Source organism: Protomyctophum parallelum (assembly GCF_964188405.1).
Source record: "Protomyctophum parallelum genome assembly, chromosome: 14".
Classification (NCBI taxonomy): Eukaryota; Metazoa; Chordata; class Actinopteri; order Myctophiformes; family Myctophidae; genus Protomyctophum; species Protomyctophum parallelum.
The window spans coordinates 2801318-2819000 of record NC_139709.1 but is presented as its reverse complement, the minus strand read 5'-3'; the positions used below and the strand labels follow the sequence as shown (position 1 = coordinate 2819000).

Here is a 17683-nt window from a genome sequence, read left to right as displayed (position 1 = left end):
CTGGTGTGGCCAGCAGGAGGAGCAGCCTTCCCTGGTGCAGCTCCAGCGTGAGGCCGGCGTTGGCGGTTCCCTCGGCGTGGAGCAGCGTGCCCGCGTTCCTGAGGGTCTTGAACTTCAGAGAGATGTTGTCCCTGGTGGGGGGGACCCCCCCGGAGCCCCCGGAGCCGACTGGGGGGGGGTTCGTCCGTCCCCGGCGGCTGTAGAGCAGTCTGCCGCTGTCGTCGCCTCCGAAGCTCACCACGTCAGAGGCTGCAGCGACACATGAGGACGGAGAAAATGGTGGATTTATATAGCGCCTTTACCCCTTTATCCAAGGAGCTTTACAGAGATCGTGCATTACATTCACCCATTCACACACACATTCACACACCTTTACATAGATACACCAGGCTTTTCTCGTGCGTTTACTCTGAACGCGCAGACCGTGCGTGCGTAAGCCAAAAGCCCTGGCAACACCAGATCTGTCAGACGCGCGGCAGATTTGTGCGGGACCTTCCGGGAGGATATATAGATACGCGCGCATGGGGGCATTAATATACGCACGTAAAACAATTAGAACCGATCCTATTTTTAGAGCAGGCGTAGGATGGCCCGCGGTATCCGTGCGTCTGTCTGGTGTAGCTGGTATCATTGACATATATTGGTCCTATCCAAACGCACTGTACGCGCACAGTAAACACGCGCAGTAAACGCATACGCAGTTACACACGCGTGCAAAATTGCCTGGTGTAGCTTGGCCGTCACAGACGTGCATACATACAGTATGGTACGTTTTGAAAGGTCAGGACTGACCATAAGGACAGCCGTACATCTATCTACTGTATATGGTATATAAACGTCATAGGACTGACCATAAGGACAGCCGTACATCTATCTACTGTATATGGTATATAAACGTCACAGGACTGACCATAAGGACAGCCGTACATCTCCAGCCTGAGGCCGATGCGTCCGCTGCGGTTCCACTCCAGAGGCACCAGGCGGAGGTAGCGCGCCAGCACCCCCTGCTGGAACCTGTGTTGAACCACGCTGTCGGCGTTACCATTACCTGGAAAAGACTGAACACAGAGACACAGGATTAACACGGTCAGCAGTGTTACCGTATAGCCTGGAAAAGACTGAACACAGAGACACAGGATTAACACGGTCAGCAGCGTTACCGTAGCCTGGAAAAGACTGAACACAGAGACACAGGGTTAACACGGTCAGCAGTGTTACCGTATAGCCTGGAAAAGACTGAACACAGAGACACAGGATTAACACGGTCAGCAGCGTTACCGTAGCCTGGAAAAGACTGAACACAGAGACACAGGGTTAACACGGTCAGCAGTGTTACCGTATAGCCTGGAAAAGACTGAACACAGAGACACAGGATTAACACGGTCAGCAGCGTTACCGTAGCCTGGAAAAGACTGAACACAGAGACACAGGGTTAACACGGTCAGCAGCGTTACCGTATAGCCTGGAAAAGACTGAACACAGAGACACAGGATTAACACGGTCAGCAGCGTTACCGTATAGCCTGGAAAAGACTGAACACAGAGACACAGGATTAACACGGTCAGCAGCGTTACCGTATAACCTGCGCATAGACTGTAAAACAAAATATGGACAAAGCGTTCTCCGGGTCTGATATGGACGTAAGATGAAGCCAGTCAGTCCTTGAATTGTAAGTCGCCATCTTTCTAGATCCGTTTGGGCCCAGCTGGCCCATTGGCTGGCCCAGACAACGAGGCGGGACTTCCCCCCTTCTTCTCCGTTGGTTTTTATTTTGACTCGAGTGGGTGGGGGATCCCGATCATAGACTGTAACGGTAGCCACGCCCCTCAGAACATACGCGACTTTATGGTAATCTTTTTAATAAATGGGACCATAATTTTCCAAGAATAGGATTATATACACTATACAGTACACTGTCTCTCTCCATATGCATGGTGATGTTCTACAGTACACTGCCTGCTCGTCTCTCCCCGGAGGCTACAACAGCTTTGGGATTCCTGTGAGTTCATGAATAGCCCCGCCGTGTGGAGAGAGAAGTGTGATCCTGATGAATGCCTCCTCAGTGTCTAGTGAAATGAGAGAGAGAGAGAGAGAGAGAGAGAGAGAGAGAGAGAGAGAGAGAGAGAGAGAGAGAGAGAGAGGCTCACAGCTGTAGTAAGTAAACGGCCTGTGGAGGATAACATTCATTAACCTCCTAAGGCCTTCTTAAACGCGAGGCAACGAGAGAAGGATTGATCTAACCACTGTAAATATCTACCTCTCCGTGCAGTGTCTCTCTCTCTCATTATAATCTACAGTAATCATCTCTCTCTCTCTCTCTCTCTCTCTCTCTCTCTGTCTCTCTCCCTCCCCCCCCCTCTCTGTCTCTCTCTCTCTCTCTGTCTGTCTCTCTCTCTCTCTCTCTCTCTCTCTCTCTCTCTCTCTGTCTCTGTCTCTGTCTCTCTCTCTGTCTCTCTCTCTCTCTGTCTCTCTCTCTCTCTCTCTCTCCCTCTCCATCTCTCTCATCACTGCCGTCCTAAGTGCGTCGTCCCCTTTGAAGCTGACATGGAGGTTAACAGCGTCAGGGTAAAAAGCTCAATCAGCTAATTAACTCGTTAATTCTCTCCACGGGAGAACGGGCGTACGACCCCCGTTGCAATTGAAAGAGAGAGAGAGAGAGAGAGAGAGAGAGAGAGAGAGAGAGAGAGATTCCTTCATGGCCAGAGACGTGGTGGTTGTGAAGAAAAAATCACACCTGTGTGAACTGAGTGGTGCAATAGCTGGTTGTAGGAGTGTGTGTAGGAGACTCAAAAATAGGGGGAAAATACACACAACTGCAAAGTGAAACAATAAGAAGGGGAAACACGAGGATATATACAATAAAATCAGGGCCAGCGCAGCTTCACATCAAAAGTGCAACTACCAACTAAATGGTGCATTGTATAAAGCGCCTTTATCCAAGGCGCTTTACATAGATTGTGCATTACATTCACCCATTCACACACACATTCATACACCTTTACATAGATTGTGCATTACATTCACCCATTCATACACACATTCACACACCTTTACATAGATTGTGCATTACATTCACCCATTCACACACACATTCATACACCTTTACATAGATTGTGCATTACATTCACCCATTCACACACACATTCATACACCTTTACATAGATTGTGCATTACATTCACCCATCCACACACACATTCACACACCTTTACATAGATTGTGCATTACATTCACCCATTCACACACACGCATTCATACATCATACATTGCGGTGGAAGCCATGCAAGGCACCAATTACCAGCCCACCGGGAGCAATCCCCCCCCCCCCCCCCTCCTGTCCGAGGGGGGGGGGGGGGGGGGGGGCTGTGCCTGGGGGGGAGTTTTAGAGTTTTATTAGGATCCCCATTAGCTGGTGCATAGCAGCAGCTAATCTTCCTGGGGGGTCCACACAGAACATAAACACATCGTCGACTACCTTTTTTCACTGACTAAAACTAAATAAAAACAAATAAAAACAAATCTATGATGACTAAAACTAAGACTAAATATACTGACAATTTCGTCAACAAATAAAAACTAGACTAAAATGTTAGGAAGGGACTAGTGGACAACAGATCCAGTATAAGTCATTTTACACTTGGTTGCGTGCTGAAAATAGCTATTTTCAGCAAGTGTAAAAACAGTCATTACGACGGCACCAAGGCCCGCCAAAATACATTTTAGTCGACTAAATCACCTGTAGATTAATCGACTAAAATCTTATGACATTAAGTCGACTAAAACTAGACTAAACAATAAAACATTCCGGGTGACTAAAATGCGACTAAAACTAAATGAAAACTATTCAAAAGACTAAAGACTAAAACTAAAATAGAAATGTGATGCCAAAAGCAACACTGCAGGTGTTAGTCCAGGCATTCTAGCTCATTTTGGACCTAAAATCAAAAGTAATTGTAACAAAAGATTTTTTTTCACAGACCATTTCTATGAGGTCTCCAGAACAACATACTAAAAGTCCCAAGAAATCCCAGTTGGGGAAATATGTTTAATTGGCATCAATCCAAGATGTCCGCCGATAAGACTATTCTCAGAAACTGCATAGACAATTACCAATCTTGGAATAAATTCCTTACCAATAAGTAATTGAAACAGATTTTTTTTTCACAGACCATTTCTATGAAGTCTCCAGAACAACATATCAAAAGTCCCAAGAAATCGTAGTTGCAGAAATAGGTTAAATTGACATCAATCCAAAATAGCCACCAACTGGGACTATTATGAGAAAAATGGCCAATCTTGGAATAAATTTCGGACCAAGAGTTAATTGTAACAGATTTTTTTTCTTCACAGACCATTTCTATGAAGTCTCCTGGACAACATACTAAAAGTCCCAAGAAATACTAGTTGCGGAAATATGTTTCATTGGCATCAATACAAGATGTCCACCAATAAGATATTCTCAAAAGAATGCATGGCCAATTACCAATATTGGAATAAATTCCTTACCAATAAGTAATTGAAACTGTTTTTTTTCACAGACCATTTCTATGAAGTCTCCAGAACAACATATTAAAAGTCCCAAGAAGTCGTAGTTGTAGAAATATGTTAAATTGGCATCAATCCAAAATGGCCACTAACTGGGACTATTATCAGGAAAAAATGCCATATACCAAGAGGTCATCATTTCCTTCTTCACAGACCATTTCTATGAAGTCATCAGAACACCATACTAAAAGTCCTAGGAAATCCTAGCTGTGGAAATATGTTTAATTGGCGTCAATCCATGCAGGATGTCTGCCAATTAGTGGCTCAGCAGCAGAGGCTCAGAGGTAGTGTGGCCGAATGGGAACCGCAAGTTTCCCAGTTCGAACCTGGGCTCCCCCAGAGTTACTGACAAAGTGTCCTTGAGCAAGACGCTGAACCCCTGATTGCATCTGCAGGTTGGTGCCTTGCATGGTTCCCTCCACCATCTGTGTGTGAATTGGTGAATGTAATGCACAATCTATGTAAAACGCCTATGTAAAACGCGCTAATATTTACCCAAATTATGACGGGCACAATTTTCATTCGTCTGAGATTTCAATTGACTTCCAAATATATTTTGAGCTGAGGATATTCAGATACAATACTGTGTATTTTAGCCATTTTGAACCAATATAACTGAAGGCTGTTATTATCATGTTCTATCTAGACTATAAAACACGCTGCCATCAGTAGGCCTATACACGATCATCATTTTGTTTAGCACTTTGTTCGTTATAAGCTAACAAGCCAAATGGGCATTACATTTATAACTAACATTAATGTTAGATTAATGTTAGATTAATAATGTTAGATTAATAATCGTTATCATTTTTCCAGAAACACAAACAATTTAGTTGCCACTCACCTATTAATTACTTTCCAAAACTGAAACTAAATAAGAATAGTTACAATATAATGATAATAATAATAGTAATAATAGTAATAATAATAATAATACTCAGTTCTATTGACTTCAAAGGCATTTGACTCGAGACGACATACCAAAGTAGTCCTGACAGACTGTTGTCCGCACAGACTAGACTAGACTATGCGGACAACATCAGCCTGCTCTCCGACAACGTGGAACAAGCACACCTTTTTTCCAACAGTACTCCTACAGATGTTGTCCAAAAAACATGCAAATGACATCAAAAACAGCCGATCTACGAGGTCATGCTGCAAAACTGTGTGCACCAAAAACAGCCGATCTACAAGATCACGCTGCTATAGGAGGTTATCACCTATAACATCTCACCAGAACATCCACCTCTGACAACAACAGGAGGCACTGTGCTGAAGGAAGTCAAGGACTTCAAGTAACTGGGCTCATGGGTCAACTGAACGGAGCAAGATCTGAAAGTGAGGAAGGCACTTGCATGGAGGTCCCTGAACGGCATGGTCAGTGTATGGATCTCCCTCCAACCTCCCCTGTGAGATCAAACTCAGCTTCTTCTATGCAACGGTGGAGTCTGTTCCTCTATGGCAGTGAATGCTGGACCCTGAAGCCAACCCTGCAGAAGTCTCTAGACGGGTGCTACACCAGAATGGACCCTGAAGCCAACCCTGCAGAAGGTTCTAGACGGGTGCTACACCAGAATGGACCCTGAAGCCAACCCTGCAGAAGGTTCTAGACAGGTGCTACACCAGAATGGACCCTGAAGCCAACCCTGCAGAAGGTTTTAGACGGGTGCTACACCAGAATGGACCCTGAAGCCAACCCTGCAGAAGGTTTTAGACGGGTGCTACACCAGAATGGACCCTGAAGCCAACCCTGCAGAAGGTTTTAGACGGGTGCTACACCAGAATGGACCCTGAAGCCAACCCTGCAGAAGGTTCTAGACGGGTGCTACACCAGAATGGACCCTGAAGCCAACCCTCCAGAAGGTTCTAGACGGGTGCTACACCAGAATGGACCCTGAAGCCAACCCTGCAGAAGGTTTTAGACGGGTGCTACACCAGAATGGACCCTGAAGCCAACCCTGCAGAAGGTTTTAGACGGGTGCTACACCAGAATGGACCCTGAAGCCAACCCTCCAGAAGGTTCTAGGCGGGTGCTACACCAGAATGGACCCTGAAGCCAACCCTCCAGAAGGTTCTAGACGGGTGCTACACCAGAATGGACCCTGAAGTCAACCCTGCAGAAGTCTCTCAACATGTTACCAACAAGATTCTGTAGCCAGTCGACTAAAGAGCCATGGCCCAATGGGCGAGTAGTAACGCAGCACTGTATAGCCTACAGTTGTCCGCCCCACCTGGAAGCGCGTCCACGCGTGCCAGCCAGGAGCTAGGCTCGACTGACTGGGGGACCTCCACCCCAGGGAGACTGACAGAGCTGCCGACTACTATAAAGGTCTGTGTCGCCTGCGGGAACATACTTGTAGAGGTTAACCATACACACCGCTGCCACCAATGTAGCCACGGCCGGGGCGGGAGATGAACCCGGGTTCCCCATTCCACAGCCACATACGTTACCAGTCATGGACGAATGAGCCATGGCCCAATGGGCGAATAGTAACACAGCACTGTATAGCCTACAATTCAGTATGAGGGGATACCACCCTGAGCCAGACAATGTCAGCCAGGAGAATGAGACTATACCTGTAGCAGGACATTGGCATCAAGAACTGCCAGCCAGCAAATTGGTGCTGTGGGAACCAATACACAGGCATTGATCACAAGGACGTCCCACACTAACATATGTGGATGTACAAAATAACTACTCAGGAGCGCAAAGTACCAACACCGGGACAATGGAGTCTGAGGAGATGTTCCCCGGTTCCCCCGTTAGTCTAGTCTCTAGACTTGATAGCACTTTAGTTGGTAGGTGGTATAGTTGCCAGGTTCTAATTTGTTTCCAATTTTATACAGAGGATTTACTCTCGGCAGCTTGAATTCTTGTAGGACTCTGACTAATACATTTGTAATATAGTTCGTCAACCAACAATTGGTATGGTGAAAAACATTGCACAAATAACTATGAGCTGTATCCAATTAAACTGCAACCCATTTTGTATTAACCACTCTGTCCCAAAATAAATCACTTAAAATCATTCAAATGTATGCCATTTTATAATAATGTGGTGGCTATTTTGGATTGATGCCGAGTAAATGATGTGTGGTGAAAGAAATCCTGTTACAATTAGCATTTGGCCAGGAATTTATTCTAATATTGGCAATTTTTCTTATAATAGTCTCAATTGGTGGACATCTTGGATTAATGCAATTAAACATATTTCCGCAACCGGAATTTCTTGGGACTTTTAGTATGTTGTTCTAGACACCTCTAAGAAATGATGTGTGGTGAAAAAAATCCTGTTACAATTACCTCTTGGCCAGGAATTTATTCTAAGAATGGCAATATTTCTGATAATGGTGTCAATTGGCAGACATCATGGATTGATGCCAATTAAACATATGTCTGCAACTAGGATTACTTAGGACTTTTAGTATGGTGTTCTGGAGACTTCATAGAAATGGTCTGTGCAGAAAAAAATCTGTTAAAATTACCTGATGGTCAAAAATGTATTCCAAGATTGGCCAAATAAGCCCAATTGGCGGCCATTTTGGATTAATGCAATTAAACATATTTCCCCAACTGGGATTTCTTGGGACTTTTAGTATGTTGTTCTGGAGACCTCATAGAAATGATCTGTGAAGAAAAATCTTTTGTTACAATTACTTTTGATTGAAACGCTATTTTGCCTGGACTAGTGTGACTATATCCTCACATTCCCTCTGCTCTCGCTCTGTTTCCCACGATGATGGCGCGTGGGCGGGGAAACATGCTCCGTCAGCGGAGCAGCGACGTTCTGCCTCATTAACCCATTCTGACCTGAGATCAGATTCATACGAGGTTTCCACTGGACACACGCTGGTCTGACAAACCCATTCTGACCTGAGATCAGATTCATACGAGGTTTCCACTGGACACACACTGGTCTGATGAACCCATTCTGACCTGAGATCAGATTCTAAAAATGTCAGTTGTTCTTCGATTTTTCAAAAATAGCAGACCTACAAGCTCGTATCGCGCCACTCGGTGGCGCGATATGAGCTTGTAGATCTGCTATTTTTCAATAGCTAAAGCATAACATGATGCTGACACCAAAATGGGTTCCCGTTCAGAATGGGTTAATTTATTGTACATCTCGTATAAAGCTCGTCCTCAGCTGTGCTGACAGACTGAGCGCGCCCATAGCAGACCCGGCCCGGCCCGGCCCTCACCCTCAGCGCAGCGGAGCGTTCAGCGCCACCCATAAAGGCCCGGCCCGGCCCTCACCCTCAGCGCACTAAGCGGAGCGTTCAGCGCCACCCATAAAGGCCCGGCCCGGCCCTCACCCTCAGCGCAGCGGAGCGTTCAGCGCCACCCATAAAGGCCCGGCCCGGCCCTCACCCTCAGCGCAGCGGAGCGTTCAGCGCCACCCATAAAGGCCCGGCCCGGCCCTCACCCTCAGCGCAGCGGAGCGTTCAGCGCCACCCATAAAGGCCCGGCCCGGCCCTAACCCTCAGCGCAGCGGAGCGTTCAGCGCCACCCATAAAGGCCCGGCCCGGCCCTAACCCTCAGCGCAGCGGAGCGTTCAGCGCCACCCATAAAGGCCCGGCCCGGCCCTCACCCTCAGCGCAGCGGAGCGTTCAGCGCCACCCATAAAGGCCCGGCCCGGCCCTAACCCTCAGCGCAGCGGAGCGTTCAGCGCCACCCATAAAGGACTGTGGTTTCCCTGCAGAGGCTGCAGCCTGACGACCAGACGAAGCCCCTCGACTCTCTGTCAGTAGATCTGGAGGAAATTATGTGAGCCGTGCGGCGAGCGGAGAGACGCAGTACAGTTTGACTGATGTGACACCAGGCCTTAACGTATACGGCTTGGCTGAGAGATATATATATATCCCATTCTGACCTGAGATCAGATTCTAAAAAAAGTCTATTATACATCCTGACAGTTTCATTATTATAACCCATTCTGACCTGAGATCAGATTTTTTTTTAAATGTCTTCGATTTTTCAAAAATAGCAGACCTATACAAGCTCGTAGCGCGCCACTCTGTGGCGCGCTACGAGCTTGTAGATCTGCTATTTTTCAATAGCTAAAGCATGACGTAATGCTATCACCAAAAGGGGTATCCCGCTCAAAATGGGCGGGGGAAGGAAGTACAAGTGGTTCCCCCAAACTGCAGCAAGGGCAGAATCCATTTCTTGCGACCGACGGCCGTCGGTCCGTCGCGACGGCCGTCGGTCCGTCGGGGGGTCCGTCGGTCCGTCGGGGGGTCCGTCGGTCCGTCGGGAGGTCCGTCGGTCCGTCGGGGGGTCCGTCGGTCCGTCGGGGGGTCCGTCGGTCCGTCGGGAGGTCCGTCGGTCCGTCGGGGGGTCCGTCGGTCCGTCGGGGGGTCCGTCGGTCCGTCGGGGGGTCCGTCGGTCCGTCGGGAGGTCCGTCGGTCCGTCGGGGGGTCCGTCGGTCCGTCGGGGGGTCCGTCGCTCCGTCGGGGGGTCCGTCGGTCGTAACTCTGTCATTTCTCTACCGTTTAGGACGGGGGTGGTCTCATTTGAATCGTGTGGACCCCCCGGGGGCGTCTATGGGGGTCTCAAGTTTCGGGGACCCCTGGGGACCCCCAGGGACCCCCAAATGGTAACTCTGTCACTTCTCTACCGTTTTGGACGTGGGTGGTCTCATTTGAATCGTGTGGCCCCCCTGGAGGTTTATTTGGGGGTCTTAAGGTTCGGGGACCCCTGGGGACCCCCAGGGACCCCCAAATGGTAACTCTGTCATTTCTCTACCGTTTAGGACGTGGGTGGTCTCATTTGAATCGTGTCGCCCCCCTGGAGGTATCTTTGGGGGTCTCAAGTTTCGGGGACCCCTGGGGACCCCCAGGGACCCCCAAATGGTAACTCTGTCATTTCTCTACCGTTTAGGACGGGGGTGGTCTCATTTGAATCGTGTCGCCCCCCTGGAGGTTTCTTTGGGGGTCTCAAGGTTCGGGGACCCCTGGGGACCCCCAGGGACCCCCAAATGGTAACTCTGTCATTTCTCTACCGTTTTGGACGGGGGTGGGTCGCCATCGCTTTTTTTGCCATCGCTTTTTTTGCCATCGCTTTTTTCGCCATCGCTTTTTTCGCCATCGCTTTTTTTCGCCATCGCTTTTTTTTTGTCATCGCTTTTTTCGCCATCGCTTTTTTGGCCATCGCTTTTTTCGCCATCGCTTTTTTCCGCCATCGCTTTTTTTTGGCCATCGCTTTTTTGGCCATCGCTTTTTTGGCCATCGCTTTTTTTTGGCCATCGCTTTTTCGCCATCGCTTTTTTTCCGCCATCGCTTTTTTGCCATCGCTTTTTCGCCATCGCTTTTTTTCCGCCATCGCTTTTTTGGCCATCGCTTTTTTGGCCATCGCTTTTTTTCGCAATCGCTTTTTTTCCGCCATCGCTTTTTTTCCGCCATCGCTTTTTCGCCATCGCTTTTTCGCCATCGCTTTTTTGGCCATCGCTTTTTTTCGCCATCGCTTTTTTGGCCATCGCTTTTTTTTTGCCATCGCTTTTTTGTCATCGCTTTTTTCGCCATCGCTTTTTTCGCCATCGCTTTTTTCGCCATCGCTTTTTTCGCCATCGCTTTTTCGCCATCGCTTTTTTGGCCATCGCTTTTTTGGCCATCGCTTTTTTGGCCATCGCTTTTTTGGCCATCGCTTTTTTTCGCCATCGCTTTTTTTTTGCCATCGCTTTTTTGGCCATCGCTTTTTTTTCGCCATCGCTTTTTTGGCCATCGCTTTTTTGGCCATCGCTTTTTTCGCCATCGCTTTTTTCGCCATCGCTTTTTTTCGCCATCGCTTTTTTTCGCCATCGCTTTTTTTCGCCATCGCTTTTTTCGCCATCGCTTTTTTTTCGCCATCGCTTTTTTTTCGCCATCGCTTTTTCGCCATCGCTTTTTTTCCGCCATCGCTTTTTTCGCCATCGTTTTTTTCCGCCATCGCTTTTTTCGCCATCGCTTTTTTCGCCATCGCTTTTTTCGCCATCGATTTTTTGGCCATCGCTTTTTTGGCCATCGCTTTTTTGGCCATCGCTTTTTTGGCCATCGCTTTTTTCGCCATCGCTTTTTTCCGCCATCGCTTTTTTTTGGCCATCGCTTTTTTGGCCATCGCTTTTTTGGCCATCGCTTTTTTTTGGCCATCGCTTTTTCGCCATCGCTTTTTTTCCGCCATCGCTTTTTTCGCCATCGCTTTTTTTCCGCCATCGCTTTTTTGCCATCGCTTTTTCGCCATCGCTTTTTTTCCGCCATCGCTTTTTTGGCCATCGCTTTTTTGGCCATCGCTTTTTTTCGCAATCGCTTTTTTTCCGCCATCGCTTTTTTTCCGCCATCGCTTTTTTTCCGCCATCGCTTTTTCGCCATCGCTTTTTTGGCCATCGCTTTTTTTCGCCATCGCTTTTTTGGCCATCGCTTTTTTTTTGCCATCGCTTTTTTGTCATCGCTTTTTTCGCCATCGCTTTTTTCGCCATCGCTTTTTTCGCCATCGCTTTTTTCGCCATCGCTTTTTTCGCCATCGCTTTTTTCGCCATCGCTTTTTTTCGCCATCGCTTTTTTTTGCCATCGCTTTTTTCGCCATCGCTTTTTTTTCGCCATCGCTTTTTTTTCGCCATCGCTTTTTTGGCCATCGCTTTTTTTCGCCATCGCTTTTTTGGCCATCGCTTTTTTTTTGCCATCGCTTTTTTGTCATCGCTTTTTTCGCCATCGCTTTTTTCGCCATCGCTTTTTTCGCCATCGCTTTTTTCGCCATCGCTTTTTCGCCATCGCTTTTTCGCCATCGCTTTTTTTCCGCCATCGCTTTTTTCGCCATCGTTTTTTTCCGCCATCGCTTTTTCGCCATCGCTTTTTTTCCGCCATCGCTTTTTCCGCCATCGCTTTTTTCCGCCATCGCTTTTTTGGCCATCGCTTTTTTGGCCATCGATTTTTTGGCCATCGCTTTTTTGGCCATCGCTTTTTTGGCCATCGCTTTTTTGGCCATCGCTTTTTTGGCCATCGCTTTTTCGCCATCGCTTTTTTTCCGCCATCGCTTTTTCCGCCATCGCTTTTTTCCGCCATCGCTTTTTTGGCCATCGCTTTTTTGGCCATCGCTTTTTTGGCCATCGCTTTTTTCGCCATCGCTTTTTTTGGCCATCGCTTTTTTCGCCATCGCTTTTTTGGCCATCGCTTTTTTGGCCATCGCTTTTTTTCGCCATCGCTTTTTTTCGCCATCGCTTTTTTTCGCCATCGCTTTTTTTTTGCCATCGCTTTTTTTTTGCCATCGCTTTTTTCGCCATCGCTTTTTTCCGCCATCGCTTTTTTCGCCATCGCTTTTTTGGCCATCGCTTTTTTGGCCATCGCTTTTTTGGCCATCGCTTTTTTGGCCATCGCTTTTTTGGCCATCGCTTTTTTTCGCCATCGCTTTTTTTCGCCATCGCTTTTTTTCGCCATCGCTTTTTTTTTGCCATCGCTTTTTTTTTGCCATCGCTTTTTTCGCCATCGCTTTTTTCCGCCATCGCTTTTTTGGCCATCGCTTTTTTGGCCATCGCTTTTTTGGCCATCGCTTTTTTGGCCATCGCTTTTTTGGCCATCGCTTTTTCTCGCCATCGCTTTTTCGCCATCGCTTTTTTTCCGCCATCGCTTTTTCCGCCATCGCTTTTTTGGCCATCGCTTTTTTGGCCATCGCTTTTTTGGCCATCGCTTTTTTGGCCATCGCTTTTTTCGCCATCGCTTTTTTTTTGTCATCGCTTTTTTCGCCATCGCTTTTTTCGCCATCGCTTTTTTGGCCATCGCTTTTTTGGCCATCGCTTTTTCGCCATCGCTTTTTTTCCGCCATCGCTTTTTTTCCGCCATCGCTTTTTTCGCCATCGCTTTTTTCGCCATCGCTTTTTCGCCATCGCTTTTTCGCCATCGCTTTTTTGGCCATCGCTTTTTTGGCCATCGCTTTTTTGGCCATCGCTTTTTTGGCCATCGCTTTTTCTCGCCATCGCTTTTTCGCCATCGCTTTTTTTCCGCCATCGCTTTTTCCGCCATCGCTTTTTTCCGCCATCGCTTTTTTCGCCATCGATTTTTTGGCCATCGCTTTTTTGGCCATCGCTTTTTTGGCCATCGCTTTTTTGGCCATCGCTTTTTTGGCCATCGCTTTTTTGGCCATCGCTTTTTTGGCCATCGCTTTTTTGGCCATCGCTTTTTTGGCCATCGCTTTTTTGGCCATCGCTTTTTTGGCCATCGCTTTTTTGGCCATCGCTTTTTCTCGCCATCGCTTTTTCGCCATCGCTTTTTTTCCGCCATCGCTTTTTCCGCCATCGCTTTTTTGGCCATCGCTTTTTTGGCCATCGCTTTTTTGGCCATCGCTTTTTTGGCCATCGCTTTTTTCGCCATCGCTTTTTTTTTGTCATCGCTTTTTTCGCCATCGCTTTTTTCGCCATCGCTTTTTTGGCCATCGCTTTTTTGGCCATCGCTTTTTCGCCATCGCTTTTTTTCCGCCATCGCTTTTTTTCCGCCATCGCTTTTTTCGCCATCGCTTTTTTCGCCATCGCTTTTTCGCCATCGCTTTTTCGCCATCGCTTTTTTGGCCATCGCTTTTTTGGCCATCGCTTTTTTGGCCATCGCTTTTTTGGCCATCGCTTTTTCTCGCCATCGCTTTTTCGCCATCGCTTTTTTTCCGCCATCGCTTTTTCCGCCATCGCTTTTTTCCGCCATCGCTTTTTTCGCCATCGATTTTTTGGCCATCGCTTTTTTGGCCATCGCTTTTTTGGCCATCGCTTTTTTGGCCATCGCTTTTTTCGCCATCGCTTTTTTGGCCATCGCTTTTTTGGCCATCGCTTTTTTGGCCATCGCTTTTTCTCGCCATCGCTTTTTCGCCATCGCTTTTTTTCCGCCATCGCTTTTTCCGCCATCGCTTTTTTCCGCCATCGCTTTTTTGGCCATCGCTTTTTTGGCCATCGCTTTTTTGGCCATCGCTTTTTTGGCCATCGCTTTTTTCGCCATCGCTTTTTTTGGCCATCGCTTTTTTCGCCATCGCTTTTTTGGCCATCGCTTTTTTGGCCATCGCTTTTTTTCGCCATCGCTTTTTTTCGCCATCGCTTTTTTTTTGCCATCGCTTTTTTTTTGCCATCGCTTTTTTCGCCATCGCTTTTTTCCGCCATCGCTTTTTTCGCCATCGCTTTTTCGCCATCGCTTTTTTTCCGCCATCGCTTTTTTCGCCAACGCTTTTTTTGCCATCGCTTTTTTTGCCATCGCTTTTTTCGCCATCGCTTTTTTCCGCCATCGCTTTTTTGGCCATCGCTTTTTTGGCCATCGCTTTTTTGGCCATCGCTTTTTTGGCCATCGCTTTTTTGGCCATCGCTTTTTCTCGCCATCGCTTTTTCGCCATCGCTTTTTTTCCGCCATCGCTTTTTCCGCCATCGCTTTTTTGGCCATCGCTTTTTTGGCCATCGCTTTTTTGGCCATCGCTTTTTTGGCCATCGCTTTTTTCGCCATCGCTTTTTTTTTGTCATCGCTTTTTTCGCCATCGCTTTTTTCGCCATCGCTTTTTTGGCCATCGCTTTTTTGGCCATCGCTTTTTCGCCATCGCTTTTTTTCCGCCATCGCTTTTTTTCCGCCATCGCTTTTTTCGCCATCGCTTTTTTCGCCATCGCTTTTTCGCCATCGCTTTTTCGCCATCGCTTTTTTGGCCATCGCTTTTTTGGCCATCGCTTTTTTGGCCATCGCTTTTTTGGCCATCGCTTTTTCTCGCCATCGCTTTTTCGCCATCGCTTTTTTTCCGCCATCGCTTTTTCCGCCATCGCTTTTTTCCGCCATCGCTTTTTTCGCCATCGATTTTTTGGCCATCGCTTTTTTGGCCATCGCTTTTTTGGCCATCGCTTTTTTGGCCATCGCTTTTTTGGCCATCGCTTTTTTGGCCATCGCTTTTTTGGCCATCGCTTTTTTGGCCATCGCTTTTTTGGCCATCGCTTTTTTGGCCATCGCTTTTTTGGCCATCGCTTTTTTGGCCATCGCTTTTTCTCGCCATCGCTTTTTCGCCATCGCTTTTTTTCCGCCATCGCTTTTTCCGCCATCGCTTTTTTGGCCATCGCTTTTTTGGCCATCGCTTTTTTGGCCATCGCTTTTTTGGCCATCGCTTTTTTCGCCATCGCTTTTTTTTTGTCATCGCTTTTTTCGCCATCGCTTTTTTCGCCATCGCTTTTTTGGCCATCGCTTTTTTGGCCATCGCTTTTTCGCCATCGCTTTTTTTCCGCCATCGCTTTTTTTCCGCCATCGCTTTTTTCGCCATCGCTTTTTTCGCCATCGCTTTTTCGCCATCGCTTTTTCGCCATCGCTTTTTTGGCCATCGCTTTTTTGGCCATCGCTTTTTTGGCCATCGCTTTTTTGGCCATCGCTTTTTCTCGCCATCGCTTTTTCGCCATCGCTTTTTTTCCGCCATCGCTTTTTCCGCCATCGCTTTTTTCCGCCATCGCTTTTTTCGCCATCGATTTTTTGGCCATCGCTTTTTTGGCCATCGCTTTTTTGGCCATCGCTTTTTTGGCCATCGCTTTTTTCGCCATCGCTTTTTTGGCCATCGCTTTTTTGGCCATCGCTTTTTTGGCCATCGCTTTTTCTCGCCATCGCTTTTTCGCCATCGCTTTTTTTCCGCCATCGCTTTTTCCGCCATCGCTTTTTTCCGCCATCGCTTTTTTGGCCATCGCTTTTTTGGCCATCGCTTTTTTGGCCATCGCTTTTTTGGCCATCGCTTTTTTCGCCATCGCTTTTTTTGGCCATCGCTTTTTTCGCCATCGCTTTTTTGGCCATCGCTTTTTTGGCCATCGCTTTTTTTCGCCATCGCTTTTTTTCGCCATCGCTTTTTTTTTGCCATCGCTTTTTTTTTGCCATCGCTTTTTTCGCCATCGCTTTTTTCCGCCATCGCTTTTTTCGCCATCGCTTTTTCGCCATCGCTTTTTTTCCGCCATCGCTTTTTTCGCCAACGCTTTTTTTGCCATCGCTTTTTTTGCCATCGCTTTTTTCGCCATCGCTTTTTTCGCCATCGCTTTTTTTTTGTCATCGCTTTTTTCGCCATCGCTTTTTTCGCCATCGCTTTTTTCGCCATCGCTTTTTTGGCCATCGCTTTTTCGCCATCGCTTTTTCGCCATCGCTTTTTTTCCGCCATCGCTTTTTCGCCATCGCTTTTTCGCCATCGCTTTTTTTCCGCCATCGCTTTTTCGCCATCGCTTTTTTCGCCATCGCTTTTTTCGCCATCGCTTTTTTCGCCATCGCTTTTTTTCGCCATCGCTTTTTTCGCCATCGCTTTTTTCGCCATCGCTTTTTTGGCCATCGCTTTAGAGAGCGAGAGCGAGAGCGAGCGAGAGAGAGCGAGAGCGAGAGAGAGCGAGAGAGAGCGATAGAGCGATAGAGAGCGAGAGAGAGCGATAGAGAGCGAGAGAGAGCGAGAGAGAGCGATAGAGAGCGAGATAGAGCGATAGAGAGCGATAGAGAGCGAGAGAGAGCGATAGAGAGCGAGATAGAGCGATAGAGAGCGAGAGAGAGCGATATAGAGCGATAGAGAGCGATAGAGAGCGATAGAGAGCGAGAGAGAGCGATAGAGAGCGATAGAGAGCGATAGAGAGCGAGAGAGAGCGATAGAGAGCGATAGAGAGCGATAGAGAGCGAGAGAGAGCGATAGAGAGCGATAGAGAGCGATAGAGAGCGAGAGAGAGCGAGAGAGAGCGATAGAGAGCGATAGAGAGCGAGAGAGAGCGATATAGAGCGATAGAGAGCGAGAGAGAGCGAGAGAGAGCGAGAGAGAGCGAGAGAGAGCGATAGAGAGCGATAGAGAGCGATAGAGAGCGAGAGAGAGCGAAAGAGAGCGATAGAGAGCGATAGAGAGCGATAGAGAGCGATAGAGAGAGAGCGAGAGAGAGAGCGAGAGAGAGAGCGAGAGCGATAGCGAGAGCGATAGCGAGAGCGAGAGAGAGAGAGCGAGAGAAAGAGCGAGAGCGAGAGCGAGAGAGAGCGAGAGCGAGAGCGAGAGAGAGCGAGAGCGAGAGAGAGAGCGAGAGAGAGCGAGAGAGAGCGAGAGCGAGAGAGAGCGAGAGAGAGCGAGAGCGAGAGAGAGCGAGAGAGAGAGCGAGAGAGAGAGAGAGCGAGAGCGAGCGAGAGAGAGCGAGAGCGAGAGAGAGCGAGAGAGAGAGCGAGAGCGAGAGAGAG

General features: G+C 47.8%; 1 pseudogene across 1 annotated transcript in view; it reads right to left on the bottom strand.

Annotated features, from left to right (window-relative positions):
- LOC310870659 (contactin-associated protein-like 4) overlaps nucleotides 1–17683 on the bottom strand; it is a 169069-nt pseudogene that overhangs the window by 118658 nt on the left and 32728 nt on the right. Inside the window, exons 3-4 of the transcript in view lie at nucleotides 911–1058; nucleotides 1–249 (exon numbers count right to left, since the gene is read on the bottom strand). The exon at nucleotides 1–249 is cut by the window's left edge and continues 20 nt beyond it. The product of the transcript in view is annotated as a contactin-associated protein-like 4 (transcript). The remainder of the gene's footprint in view (nucleotides 250–910; nucleotides 1059–17683) is intronic.